Source organism: Cucumis sativus, chromosome 4 (genome assembly GCF_000004075.3).
Source record: "Cucumis sativus cultivar 9930 chromosome 4, Cucumber_9930_V3, whole genome shotgun sequence".
NCBI lineage: Eukaryota > Viridiplantae > Streptophyta > Magnoliopsida > Cucurbitales > Cucurbitaceae > Cucumis > Cucumis sativus.
Genome location: NC_026658.2, coordinates 12,515,224 through 12,528,928, shown reverse-complemented (window position 1 = coordinate 12,528,928; position 13,705 = coordinate 12,515,224). Strand labels below are relative to the sequence as shown.

Genomic DNA, 13,705 nt, shown 5'->3' with positions numbered 1-13,705 from the left:
GACGTTTTTTTCGAAAACGTCAAGAAAGATTTCATTTTTAATAAAAAAAACGTCAAGAATTTTTCTGAAACATCATTCTTGACGTTTATTAAACGTCAAGAAAAAATAAATTTTTTCTTGACGTTTTTAAAACATCAAGAAATATCTATTAATTTTTTGACGTTCTTAAAACGTCAAGAAGCGTATGAATTCGACATGCTTGACGTTTCTTAAACGTCAAGAATTTAAAATTTTACTTGACGTTTTAAAAACGTCAAGAAATTTATAAAAAAATTCTTGACGTTTGAAAAACGTCAAGAAATTTATAAAAAAATCCTTGACATTTTAAAACGTCAAGAAATTTATAAAATATTCTTAACGGTTTTAAAACGTCAAGACTATTGTAAAAATTGCTTGACGTTTTTAAAACGTCAAGAAATTTATAAAAATTCTTGACGTTTTTAAAACGTCAAGAACCTCTCCCTCGCGCGCGCCGTTGTAATAATAATAATGATAATGATATTTATTATATATATATTTTGTTTTTTTTTATTTTATATAAATATATATATATTTATTATTTATATTTAATTAAATAAAAAGAAAAGAAATCTCTCTCACTCTCTCCTCGCGCGCCGCGACCCCCCCTTTCCTTCTCCTTTCCCTTCTCCTTTCCTTCTCTTTTCTCTTTTCCTTCCGCCCTTCCCTTCCGTCTTTCTTTCCGCCGCACCCAGCCGCCCCATCCTTCCCCTTCTCTCCGTTCGCGAAGCAAAACCGCCACCGACCGACCTCCATTCCTCTTCCTCCCGTTCGCAGCCTCGCCGCAAACCGTCGCCTCCCTTCCCTTCCATTTTCTTCTTCCGTCGCAGCCCTGCCGCAAACCGCCGCGTCTCCCCTACTGAAGCCGAGCGCCGCGACCCTTTCCTCTTCTCTTCAGTTCGCAAAGCAGCCGTACGCGTCCAGATCTGCCGCCTTCCAGATCTGCACCGCAAGACCGCGCCGTTGCCCTTCCGCCGCTGCCCGGTCCAGATTTGCGTCGCCGTGCACAGCCTCACGCCGCTGCAACCGTTTCCGCGTCTTGTTCTGTCTCCGTCGAAGCCGAGCCACCGTGTGAAGCAGTAACCGCCACGTCCGCCGCTCACAACCGCCGTCCAAGCCAGCCGCCCGATCCCTTCTCCTCCGTTGTCTGCACTGCCGCGCGACTCTCCGGCCGTCTGTATACGGTCTCTCCGTCGCACGTTGTCTCTTCGCAAAGCTACTGCTCGATTTCTTTCGCGAAGATTTGGGTAAGTTGTAAAAAGATTCACATAAAATGTTGTTGATTAATATAAAATCGATATATCACATGGTGCTTTGGGTTCTCCTTACAAATCCAATGGAGTTGATGATTGATATGAGAAGATACAGATTGATAAAGGGAGATATGGCTTATACGGGACCGTATTTTCCCTACTGTCACACAGTAGGTGAGTAATGTAACTATTTTCCCTAAGACTCATTTCTCTGGAATAAACGACTCATTTCTTTATTTAGATCTCGTATTATGTTTTGATCTTGACTTTATTAGGTAGTCTAATTACAAGCTCAGGACATCGAACCATTTTCTTCTTTGACCACAGTACTGAAGGTGCGTTGTTCTGTCTTCTACTCTTGTCTAACTTCTCTTTTTGGGGCAGATCATTAGCAAAATATTTGATGCTTTAAGTTGCGTGCATAATATAGTTTTTTCTGTTTTTTTGGTGTGTTCTAGATTTAATTTTTTGAGTAAATGTTGTAACTAATGTTCAGTGCTTGCTCTGTTATAACATGTCTTTATATGCATAATTCTTTTAGCTGGAATTTCTCTATCAAATATAGTTGCACCACCCATTGTCTCTGGTCACCAACCATGTTGCCAAGGACATTTGGGTTACCAAGCGATTCTTGGTAAATAGCTACCTTCATTGATGTTTTTTTATATCACGTTCATGGATTTGGATGATTTTGTTATGTATGAATTCTGGCAAATGATGACGAATTTGGAATCTACAAATCAATATCGTGGTTCCTCCTAGGATTTTGTGTAGAATTTTTGCTCAAATATTGTTGTTTAATTGATGATGAATTGCTTGCTTTGTCTAGGATTGAATTTTATGGTGTTCATGTGGTCTTTGATAATGATCATGATGGTTTTGATTTGTTACTTCCTTGCACATATTGGTATCAGTTGGTTTAATAATTATTAATTGGGTGTATGATGCTCGTTGTGATTTATAATTGAATTTTTGTATATATTGCTTCAGCTATTATTGATATGAATGTGTGAGTAATATTGTTTAATTTTTTAACCATGTTTGCACTTTCAATATTGTTTAATTTTTTTTGTGTTACACTTTCATATTAACTATAGTTTCGAAAATAGGTAACAAGAAATTTATTTTTTTAGAACTTAAAACAACAATGGTTGGATATCCAGTTGTGATTTATGCATATTTTTATTTGTATTGGCTTTTTGTTTGATTGTGTTGAAAGAAAGTTATAGTTCAAAGTGTTAGAGGCTTGGCCACCTTAGATTTGCAATTTCATTATGTCTTACTCTTCCGTGCATTATAATTATAAGTGTGTAGAAAAACATGTGGTGTTTGTTTAATTATACAATGTACTTACTTTCCCCTCATGTGTGCATTATTAGTATTTTCTGGCTTACTAATAACTTCATTGAAATTCTAGTTAATTTATTTATGGTCTATCGCTAAACAATTACACAAGCTGAAGTGAATGAATAAATGTGCAAACACAAAATCTACTATGATGAGTTGAATAGTGATGGATGGATTTCTATTATGCTATGTTATATTAATTATCATCAAAAAAAAATTTTAGGCTGCGAGAATCGATGACTTAGAGCTTTTTCGTCGCGACTTGGAGCTTTTTTCAAACTGCTATTGGAAAGTTTTTGGATAGTTTTAGATAAGTTAGTTAAGAAGTTGAGTTGAACTTATGACAATCTAATGAATTGTTTATATTATTTTTGCAAAGGATAAGAAATATTCATATATGTATTGTTTTGGAAATGATTATATATAAATATGGTGAAGCGTTTTATTTATATATGTTGAAGTTTTGAAACTATATTTGATGAATATCGTCCATTTATATATATGAAACTATTGTTAGACCACTGTACAGAATTATGGGAGCACAAACAAAAATACAATTAAATTATTATTTAAAAAAAAAAACTATGAAACATGCTTGACGGTTGTAAAATGTCATAAACAATCAATTTCTTGATGGTTATTAAATGTCATGAACATTCATATTCTGACGGTTTTGAAACTGTCATGAACACTCACACCCTTGACGGTTTTTAACTGTCATGAAAATTTGTATACTTGACATTATAAAACGTCAACTTTCACTATTCTTGACGTTTTTATTAACCTTCAAGAACTTTCACTTTCTTGACACTAGCTTCAACGACTGTTTTAAAACCGTCAAGAATAGTGATTCTTGACAGTTTTAAAACGTCAAGAGAGCCAGTTTTTGTAGTAGTGAAGTTGTTCATTAGAGGAGCACTGGTTTTTAAGGATTAGAGGTAACATAGGGTAAAGCGGTAAATTGATCCAACTGGTGTTACAAACACTCGTGAATGACTAACTTACTATTATTGGTCTATATTCGTGGACACAGAAATATATTTTAGTGAGAAGAGTTCAGTTGTGAGTCTTTAGTGGAGTGTACACAAACTAACGAATATTGATTAATGTGGTTAATGAGTTTAGCCGATTAATCTTAGATCGTTGTAGCTTCTAATCTGTAGGTCCTTTAGGTCCTTTCCTAGCTCGTATAGGGTGATGAGATTTATTTATATTGGTTGTAATTTAAAATGTTTAAATTTAACTTGGGAATTAGTATAATGTATAGTGATACATTTAATATAAAGTTTATCAAACTTTACTATATAAATTTAACTTTGGGGAGGATTCAAAATTAATTTATGAGAGATAAAATATTTGAATGAGTTCAAATATTAATTTAATGTGAATTGGATTCATATTAAAATTATTGAGAGAAAATATTATAATATGATTGATAAAATTAATTTAAGTTAAATATAAGATAAATAATTTAGTGTTATTAGTTAATTGGAGAATTAATTAATAGTTTGGTTTAATATTATTTAATTAAATTCGATTTCATTAATTATTAACTAATTGATTAATGTTTAATTAATCAGTAGATTTGAAATATATATTAATTTAATTATTTGTAAATTAATAGAATCTCATGGTTCTCTTCTACTTCATTTTATATTTCTAAAAGGAAAGAGAGTTAAATATCTAGAAGAAAACAATTTTCTTAAAAAAATGAATTAATAAAAAAGAAAAAATAAGGCTAACGCTATTGCTTTGCAAAAGAAAAGAGTTTCTCTCAAATATCTCTAAACTTTTCCCATCCCAATTAGTTCCACAAACCAATCTCATCACAGAGGTACTCTTTGCAATTTAAGCTCTCTTTGCAATGGACAGTCTTCAAAGTTTTTTTTAACGATGTTTCCAATGTTTTCCTTTCTCTCTCATGTTTAATAAAACCAATTTCTCTTAAAACCTGTAGGGAGGCTACATCGTATCGAATTTCATACAACTAAGTGTTCATCGAGTTACAACAAGTGCCGCACAATAGTCTGTTCCGTGTTTGAAAAGTTGTGAGTGTGACACGCTGCACATGAGGTTAGAATGAGACATGGCAAGGTAAGCCCTACGCGCGCCTGCCAACTTTTGCCACAAATTTTGTACGCAAGCTAATGTCTTTGGCTGTTTTTGTGGTTTTTGGAAATTTTAAGCAAAGTTTTGATATTTTTATGATCAACGGAATTAAATGGAATTATTTCCCATTATTTTACATTATTTTAGATATGAAGGAGATCGAACAAGTTTATAAGACAAGGGTCCAAGCTACTCTCTATAAGTGACAAAAATGAGTTTAAAGTTGATTTCTAAACATGAATTTACTATCAAATGTTTCAAGCATGCTTTGATGTTTGAATATTTGAGGATACTGACATATAAAGTATTTCCAAACATGAATTTAGAAACATTTTGGTAAACATGTTTTTATTGATGAATTTACTAATGAAAATTATAAGCAATTATGATTGTGCTAAGTTTTCAAAATGTTTAAGCTTGAAAATAATATTAGCATGTTTTAGTCTATACCTAAAATATTCTAAGATATATAGCAACCCTTCGAGAGAGATTTTCTTGTGCATAGAGGTCATTTGATTTGAATATTCAGTAAATACCTAGCTTTCCATCATTGGTATTAGATAAGAGATTAAGACTTCTAAAGATGCTTAGTTTCCCATCTCAAGGGACAAGAGCCTGTACGAATGCCTAGTTTTCCATCTCATTGTAGTTATAACGAGATAAGGCACAATTGATCCCTAGAGTTTCATCTCGTAAGTATCGTATCACGGATAGGGCTTCTATGCCTAGTTTATTGTTTTTCGTCTCGACGATTCTAGGTATAGCAACTGAAAGGGAAAGTTTGAGATAAGTTGTTTGAGTTTGATTTCATTTATGTAAGAGTTAATTGTTAAATACTTATTATTTCAAAACGATGTTTTATAAAACAATCACTCATTGGGCTATTTAGCTCACTCTTTGGATAAATATCCCCATATGGATTACGTTGTTTGGAAAATTAAACTGTGCTTTAGTACTTCAAAGAAAACTTCCCTCCCATGTCCTCTCACCTCATGTCTGCCCCATTTGTGTTGATAACATGAAAAATATTTAGCACCTTTTAATTGACTATGTCTTTATATCGAAATGTTGGTTCCATCTTCTCCAAACATTCAATATTTGTTGGGATTTTTTGCTCAATCAAGGCTTATTCTTCTTTGTTCTCGACCTGCTACCTATGATTTATGATTTTTTTTTGACATATTATTTTATGATTTTGTTTGGTTTTATATTTGTGGCTTTTTTTTTTTTTGTTTTGTTTTTTTTTTTTTGAAAAGGAGACAACCTCTTTATTAATATTAAAATAATAATAATAATTAGACAAAAGCTCATAGTACAAGAGAGTTATACAATGAATATGTAACCATGGATCAGGGGGCACCTTGGCATCTCAACTAGGTTGACACCCCATAGCACCCTCATCATATCCAACCAAGCTAAAACCCATAACAAAGGAGTAATGTCCAAAGGCAAAACAAACACAAAAAAAGCCTTCTATTTGTGGCTTTTGGTTTTGATCTTGTGTTGTCGCTTTTGGATGTGATGAGGCGCTAAGGGGTGTCAACCTAGTTGAGATGTCCAGGTGCGTCTGTTGATCCTCTATCCTATTGCTCTTTGTATAATCCTCATGACATTGAGCTTTGTCTCTTCATTTTTCAATATTAATAATAGTGAAACTCATATCCTCTTTTTTTTTAAAAAAAATATGGTTAATTTGATAAAAGTGTTGCTAGCAGAGATTTGGTTTGAGCACAACCAACACATTTTCCATGATAACAAAAGGGATTTGTGGTGAAAATAGATCTATTAGATCTCTTGGAGCAATAAAAAAGAAATAAGATCTTTATGTGAAAGTCGAACTTTTCTTTATGGAGCATTGTGAAGAAAGGCCTTTACTTTTGGGCAACATTGGAATTGGGGCATGGTTGTGCGCTTATTATCAAAAGTTGCCCCTAACGATCAAACTGGTTCACTGTTGCGAACTGGTGGGTTAGTTTAGGACATGTCATTATTCTTGAACCTTCAGATAAATCTCCTTATCTTAGGGAATTAAAAGTTGTTCAACACAGGCTTGAAACAGACATGTATAGGGCTTCTGTATTTTCCCATAAGGAGCCAATGATTGATTATATATTGGTCTGTTTTGCAAAGGGAAAGATGTAACGACCCAACTTTTCTAGGTAAGTCGAGGTCATTAATTTTTAACAAAAGACTTTGGTTGATACAAAATGAAACGTAAGTCAATTGAAAAACAAATTTATGTCAGGCCTGATTTTTCAAATATTCAAGAAAACTTAAAAATAATACTATTTACAAATAAAAGTTTGTAAACTAAGTTTTAATACATCTTAAACCTCAAAAGAAACCATAAGCGGAAGCAAAATGACACGTTTCCTATGGCAATCACGCTTCCTTCCTGCCCCTCGCCGGTTTGCCACCTTTATTACCTTTACCTGAAAATTAAACATAAGAAGGGTGAGTATAACAATACTCAGTAAGAGACCCTCTACTGGTCCCGTCAGGGGAAAATAGATTGTTAACGTTCTATTGGGACACCCTGTACAGTCGCAGTCTTGTGATCCCGTAGGATGCACATCTCAGTCTAACGCCCCGAGGGACGTACATATCAGTCTAGTGTTCTGCAGAAACACATATTAGTCTAATGCTCCCGAAGGTGCAAAATAAATTGGTGATCCCGTGGACACCTACAAGGCACACATCCCAATAAAAGCTAACAATTTTCCCCTCATTCCATTCAATCCATCTTTCAGTTACTTCAAAACATAAAGTTCTCTCTCTCAACGTCCTAACAGTCAACTTATCTCACTTTAGTCATATGTCTGTCAATAATATACTAATACGTCAGTCAATCAAACTATACAGTCAATACACCCCTCAGTTCACCAGCACACAGTCATACTTTAGCGTAACGTACACCCAATCTAAACGACAATCACAAGTTCACATCTGCATCTCATACAAACACAATCTACAATTTTTCGTCCTGTCCACGTCCACACACATATATATATATTCCATGACAATCACAATATGCATTCAACATTAAGTCTACTTCAATTCATATGCATATATATATTTTCAGTCAATCCACAGTATACATTCAACACATACAATTCACAATCATAAGTGAGTCCAGTAGAAAATCCCTTACTTTCAAGTTAGTTAAGCTCCTTAACCACGTTGAAGTCTACGAAGAACGAACCTAAACATTAAGACAATTTCTCAATAATTCTCTTCAACGCATCAATCATTTAAATTCAACCCAATGTGAATTTTTTTTTTACAACTTACCCAAATCTTCGCGAAACTAGTTCTAACTAGAATCAATTGTTTGCTGCGAACCCAAGGAATTCGAACGTTACCTTCAACCTATAATCGAACAGTAAACGATTTCTCCAACCAATTAGTCCTGTAATATTACTTCAGTTTATTTTAGAAACAGTTACGAATTTCATAACTTCAATCTTACCAATCAGAATTTAATGACTCGTGGCAAAGCAGGAACGACAGCTAACGACCCAATCCTGGCAGGACGAAGAAGGAACTCGACGCGTAGAAAGTTGGATCTGGGGTCTTTAGTTCGGTTCACGGCAGATGTTATTCGCGGAAGAAGTCGAGCAGTAGCTTTGCGAAGAGACGACGTGTGACGGAAAGACCGTATACAGACGACGGAGAGTCGCGCGGCATTGCAGACAACAGAGGAGAAGGAATCGGCGGCGGCTGGCTGAAAACAGAGGAGAAAGGAGAGGAATGGACGGCGACTGGCTTGGCTTCGACGGAGACAGATGTTGCGCGGCGGGACTGGGCAGAGGGTCACACGGCGCTGGCAGAGGTCAGCGGCGGGCCGAGAAGACAGCGGAAAGAAGAATAGGGCGGCGGTTGCTGGCTGCGGCGGAAAGAAAAGAGAGGGATGGTCGGCGGTTGTTGCTGCGAACGGGAAGGAGAAGAGAACGGATGGGGCGGCGGTTGCTGCGAACGGGAAGGAGAAGAGAACGGATAAGGCGGCGGTTGCTGCGAACGGAAGGAGAAGAGAACGGATGGGGGTCGCGGCGCACGGGAGGAAGAAAAAGAGAGAAAGAAAAGAAAAGAAAAAGGAAAAAAAAATAAAGAAATTTTCTTTTTCTTTTCTTTTTATTTAAATTAAATATTAAAAAATATATATATAAAATAAAAACAAAATATATATATATACCTTTGGGGCATTACATTCTTCCCTCCTTAAGAAACTTTCGTCCTCGAAAGTTTTAATCCTGAAATAACTCTGGATAACGAGTCCTCATCTCTTCCTCTCGCTCCCATGTCGCCTCTTCAATTCGATGATTCCGCCACAAAACCTTTACTAATGGAATGCTTCTATTACGAAGCATCTTTACCTCTCTAGCCAGAATCTCCACAGGTTGTTCTACATAGCTCAAATGCTCATCAATCTCCAAAGGTTCGTAGTCCACTACATGAGACGTATCGGCCACATACTTTCTCAACATCGAAACATGGAAAACATTATGAACTGCAGAGAGTGATGGTGGTAATGCCAAGCGATACGCCACAACACCAACCCTCTCTAAGATCTCAAATGGTCCAACAAAACGAGGACTTAACTTCCCTTTCTTTTCAAAACGCATAACACCCTTCATAGGTGCTACCTTCAAGAATACTTTTTCTCCCACATCGAACTTAAGGTCTTTTCATCGTACATCTGCATAGCTCTTCTGTCTACTCTGCGCTGTTTGCATACGTGCTCTAATCTTTTGAATAGCCTCATTAGTAGACCGAACTAATTCAGGTCCCATCAACCTATGTTCACCAACCTCACTCCAACAAACAGGGGTTCTACAACATTTGCCATACAAAGCCTCAAATGGTGCCATACCGATGGTAGCCTGGAAACTGTTGTTATAAGCAAACTCCATCAAATGTAGATGAGAGTCCCAACTACCTGGAAACTCTAGAACACAAGCTCGTAGCATATCCTCTAAAACTTGGTTCAAACGTTCAGTTTGACCATCAGTCTGTGGATCAAAGGCTGTACTGAAATCCAATCTCGTACCCATAGCAGTCTGAAGTCCCTTCCAAAACTTGGAAGTAAACCGTGCATCCCTATCAGAAACAATCGATACAGGCACTCCATGCAGTCTCACAATCTCAGTTAAATACAACTGTGCCCACTTACCAGTAGTATAAGTGGATTTCCCTAGTACAAAATGTGCCGATTTCGTAAGCCTGTCTACGACAACCAAAATCACTGTGAAACCCTTCAGGGTCTTAGGCAGCCCTGAAATAAAATCCATCGACACATTCTCCCACTTCCACTCTGGCACACTTAAAGGTTGTAACAAACCTGCTGGTTTCTGTCTAGGTGCCTTAACTGCTGACATACTAGACACTTACTAACAAATTCCGCCACTTCCCTTTTCATATTCGCCACCAATAAAAACGTTTTAGATCCTGGTACATTTTCGTGCTACCAGGATGCATGGAAAATGGAGAATTATGGGCTTCATCTAGTAAGTCAATCTTAACTGTACTGTTCGCTGGCACACACAAACGTCTCTCAAACATCAACCCACCATCAGAGGATATGGAGAACTCATCAGTCTGTCCCATTCCAACAAGGCGACGTCTCTCTATCAAATAAGGGTCACTACTCTGAGCATCAACAATCTTCTGCCTCAGAGTCGGTTGCACCGTTAATTGAGCTAACTGTGAGGTGACTCTCCCCACAGATACTGCAATCTCAGCTCTCTCCAAGTCTCGATGCAATGGTACCTGTCTAGTAATGAGTGCTGCCGAATGTGATACTTTTCTACTAAGAGCATCAGCCACCACGTTTGCCTTACCAGGATGGTACAATATCTCGCAGTCATAATCCTTTATCAACTCGAGCCACCTTCGCTGTCTCATATTCAACTCTTTCTGAGTAAAGAAGTACTTCAGGCTCTTATGGTCAGTAAAGATTTGTATCTTTTCACCGTACAAATAATGTCTCCATATCTTCAATGCAAAAACCACTGCTGCCAACTCCAAATCATGTGTGGGTAGTTCTGCTCGTGACTCTTCAACTGACGAGAGGCATAAGCAACCACCTTACCTTTCTGCATCAAAACACAACCCAGTCCTTTCTTGGAAGCATCACTGTAAATCACAAAACTTCCGGATCCATCTGGTACTGTAAGGACCGGTGCAGTAACTAACCTTTGCTTAAGGTTCTGAAAACTATCCTCGCAAGCTGGACTCCAAACAAACGGAGTTCCCTTCCTTGTCAACTAAGTCAAGGGAGTAGCCAAACGTGAAAAATCCTCCACAAACCTCCGGTAGTACCCTGCTAAACCCAGAAAACTACGAACCTCACTAACTGTAGAGGGTCGAGACCAACTGGTAACCGCTTCTATCTTTGCAGGGTCTACTGAAACTCCCTCACTGGAAACCACATGACCAAGAAAAGCCACCTGCTTCAACCAAAATTCGCACTTAGAGAATTTAGCATACAGTTTATTGACTCAAAGAGTCTCTAACACCTTATGTAAGTGTTCCTCATGTTCGGCCTCAGTCTTGGAATAAACCAAAATATCATCAATGAAGACTATCACAAAAGTGTCTAAGAAATCCTTAAACACCCTGTTCATCAAATCCATAAATACAGCAGGTGCATTAGTCAAACCAAAAGACATTACTATGAATTCATAATGTCCATACCTCGAACGAAAAGCAGTCTTAGGAACATCACGGTCTCTAATCCTCAACTGGTGATAACTTGACCGTAAGTCAATCTTAGAGAACACCGTGGCTCCCTGTAACTGATCGAACAAATCATCGATTCTGGGTAAAGGATATCTGTTCTTGACTGTTACTTTATTCAACTCTCTATAGTCAATGCAAAGACGCATCGACCCATCCTTCTTCTTCACAAACAATACTGGTGCACCCCAAGGTGACACACTAGGTCGAATAAAGCCTTTGTCAAGCAATTCCTGTAACTGTACCTTCAGTTCTTTCAACTCAGCAGGAGTCATCCTATAAGGGGCTCTAGAAATAGGAGTAGTGTCTGGCTCCAACGCAATGGCAAAATCAACCTCTCTATGTGGCGGTAGTCCTGGAAGATCTTTTGGAAATACATCTGGGTATTCTCTTACCACAGGTTCTGAAGTTAAAGAAGTCTCATCTTCCTTAGTATCCACCACACTTGCCAAAATACTCCAAGTACCCTGGTTGAGTAGTTTACTAGCTTTCATAGCTGAGATTACTTTAGGCAGTACTACTGTTCCTACCCCCTTGAATTTAAAGCTAGATGCAGTAGGGGGACTGAACACAACTTCCTTACGAGAACAATCAATACTAGCATGATTAGTAGCTAGCCAATCCATACCTAAAATTACATCAAAGTCACGCATATCTAATACCAACAAGGTTACGTCCAGCACACGACCAGCTATCTCAATTTCACACGCTTTAATCTTTTCCTTAGACAACATAATTTCTCCAGACGGTGTAGACACTGACAAAACATAATCTAAGGGTTCCACCTCTAAGCATGCATGCGTCACAAAAAGCGATGAAATAAATGAGAAGATCCCGAGTCAAACAAGGTCAAGGCAAAATGCCCTAACACTGGTAATGTACCTGTCACCACTGTGCCGGCCTTCTCTGCCTCTGATCTATTAGTGGCAAAGATTGTACCCCGCTGTGGAGGTCTCTCTCCCTGACTGCTCTGTCCAGCCCCAGTAGATCTCAAGGGACACCTATCAGCCATGTGTCCCTCTTGCTTGCACTTATAACAGACTCTCGTTCCATCAAACAACGACCCAGGTGACGTTTCCCACACGTATTGCATAATGGCTTCTCTCTCGAGTAGTGTCTCCTGCCAGAACTTTGCTGGAAACTGCGAAAAGGATCGCCTGGTCTCAAGTTCCTCTGAGGAACTCCACAGTTCTCTGCTCTGCTTTTCTCTTTTGACCAGACGACGATCCCTTATCAAAGCTCCTTGGCCGTATTTCATCCTTCCCAATGCTCATATCCATGCCAGACGCAGCGCTTCAGCCTGGGTAGTGGGCTTTAGTGCTCGCACAAAGTCCCTAATCTCATCTCTCAATCCCTTGACGAACCTATCAGCTCTAGCCTGCTCGTTACCAACAAGTTCAGGGGCAAAACGTGACAGCATATCAAACTCCTGGTCGTACTCCTCGACTGTCATATGTCCTTGCTTCAACTCCAAGAATTCCTGGCTTTTGGCGTCTCTAAGGTTAGCCGAGAAAAACTTGGTATAGAAGCAGTTTTTAAACTGATCCCAGGTAATCTGCCTCACATCTCCACCTAGCATGCGCATTGTAGTCCTCCACCAGATAATGCCTCTGTCCCTCAGTAGAAAAGCAGCACACTGAACTCTGTGCTCCTCGGAGATCTCATGTAATTGAATATGGTTTCCACAGAGGACAACCACAACTCAGCTTTAGTAGGATCCTCCAGTGACCCATCAAACGTCTAGGGTCATATTTCCTAAAGTCCCTCAAATGTTTCGCCTCAGCAGAAAGTTGGTTCGGTAATATCTGCGGCTGTTGTGCAGCCAATCCTTGTGCAGGAGGGGCTGCTGGTGCAGGTGGAGCTGCTGGTACAGGGGGAACCACAGGTGCAGGTGCTGCAGGTGCCTGCTGGTTTCGAGCTATAGCCGTCATAAGTTCCGTAAACCTCTGCTCCATGTGAGCAGACAGTGCATCAAACTCGACGTGAGTCACGGGTGCAGGAATTCGTGTTCAGCTTGACCCTCAGTAGGCTGATTACGACCTGCTCCTCTACCTCGGCCTCTACGACCTCCTCTACGTACACCTCCCCTTGGCGGCATAATTCCTATTATCCACCAACAACACTCTTTAAAAAAAGTCTTAATCATAAGCATAAGCAAGTCTTTATCGTCATGCAATCTAGTTTAATTTAGGCAAAGTCATGCAAATAAACCATACATATAAGCATCAAGCATACCTGACGAG

At 38.4% G+C, this 13,705-nt stretch overlaps 2 long non-coding RNA genes across 2 annotated transcripts; one reads left to right on the top strand and one right to left on the bottom strand.

Moving 5' to 3' along the window:
• Positions 1-882: 882 nt before the first annotated feature.
• On the top strand, positions 883-3,069 carry LOC116403567. The gene is made up of 3 exons (XR_004216373.1): positions 883-1,445; positions 1,547-1,606; positions 2,842-3,069. It is a non-coding gene; the product is annotated as an uncharacterized LOC116403567 (long non-coding RNA).
• A 4,034-nt stretch (positions 3,070-7,103) lies between these two features.
• LOC116403568 lies at positions 7,104-8,254 on the bottom strand. The gene is made up of 4 exons (XR_004216374.1): positions 8,197-8,254; positions 8,019-8,096; positions 7,879-7,929; positions 7,104-7,159 (listed from the first exon to the last, which is right to left on the bottom strand). It is a non-coding gene; the product is annotated as an uncharacterized LOC116403568 (long non-coding RNA).
• Positions 8,255-13,705: the final 5,451 nt, after the last annotated feature.